Raw genomic sequence first — 1,424 nt, forward strand, 5'->3', positions numbered from 1 at the left:
GCATTATGGGATTCAGCCCCACATCAGGCTCCTCCGCTATGAGCCTGCTTCTTCCTCTTCCACTCCCCCTGCTTGTGTTTCCTCTCTCGCTGGCTGTCTCTATCTCTGTCGAATAAATAAATTAAAAAAAAAAAAGTTGGCTTCACTTCTATAAAGTATATTTTAGATGATGTTGGCAAAAGTAAGTATTTCACCAAAAGCTCCCTTCTATTTAAGTATTACTAGTTTTGGGGGCTGTTACCATTCAAGAGAGCTGAAGAAAGGTGAAGGATTAAGTTCTGACACAGAAAAAGGAAGACCTACCAAAGTCTTTATAAGGTAAGGGCTTTGCCATAATATGGGACTTTGTTTCTTCATGGATTCTTCCTTGATCAACATAAGGAGATTAAAGTCATCTCACAAGTAATTCATGATGAAATTTGAAATTAAGGGGAATTTGAAAGTTTAGTAGACTAGGAACAAGAGACCATGTCTCACTTAATTGCACTGTTGGTTCAAATATAAATTTTAGTAGCAGTGACCATAATCTAGTCCCACTGTCCTTCTGCAGGCTTACTGATAGACTTTACTGATCCTGAAATATCTGAACTATGTGGTCTAGTAGGGGTAATCTGTTCATTCCTTTTAGCATATTGTTAGTGAAACAGTCATTAGAGGTGAAGCAACATATATGGAGAAGCTGCAGCAAGTTATGCCTGCCACACATGGACTTGACCTCATGTATTCTCTGATGACCTACCTCTCTGTTTCTATTCATTATCCTGTGGGTATGCCTGACAATTTCGCTGCAGAGAAACTAAGGATTAAACTTCAAAGACTGTTCTCAATACAGATTAGTCACAGGGAAGGGCTAGTGATGAAAGAGGCCCAAGAAAAGCACCAGGCTTTTTGGTTTTATCTAAATGATATACTTTGAGTTGAAGCAGTTACATTTTCCTCGAATTCCACTTTTCTACCCAGACTGTTAAAGAAACAGAGTAACTTTTGAATTTTGTGCAATCAGAGGTGTTCCTCTCAGTCTTTGCCTTCCCCAGGACTACCCCCCCACCTGACATACACACAAATGCCTTACAATTGCTCAAGTTAAAACAATGTAGCCAACAGTAATCTTTTTTACTTTACTACAGTGATTCAAAAACTCATGCACTCCTAAAAACAATGAAAACCAAAATGACCTGAACATAAACATGTAAATTAATATATTTTCAAAGACCTCATGTGTGAAAAATTAGTCAACTCCAAGGAAAATATGCAAGTTATAGTTTTTGTTTAAAATATAAAACTTATGGGGCGCCAGGGTGGCTCAGTTTGATAAGTGTCTGCCTTCCGCTCAGGTCATGATCTCAGGGTCCTGGGATCGGCCCTGCGCTTGGCGTCCTGCTCAGTGGGGGGTCTGCTTCTCCCTCTGCCCCTTCCCCTGTCTC

The sequence above is a fragment of the Ursus maritimus genome, unplaced genomic scaffold, assembly GCF_017311325.1.
Source record: "Ursus maritimus isolate PB19 unplaced genomic scaffold, ASM1731132v1 scaffold_5, whole genome shotgun sequence".
NCBI lineage: Eukaryota > Metazoa > Chordata > Mammalia > Carnivora > Ursidae > Ursus > Ursus maritimus.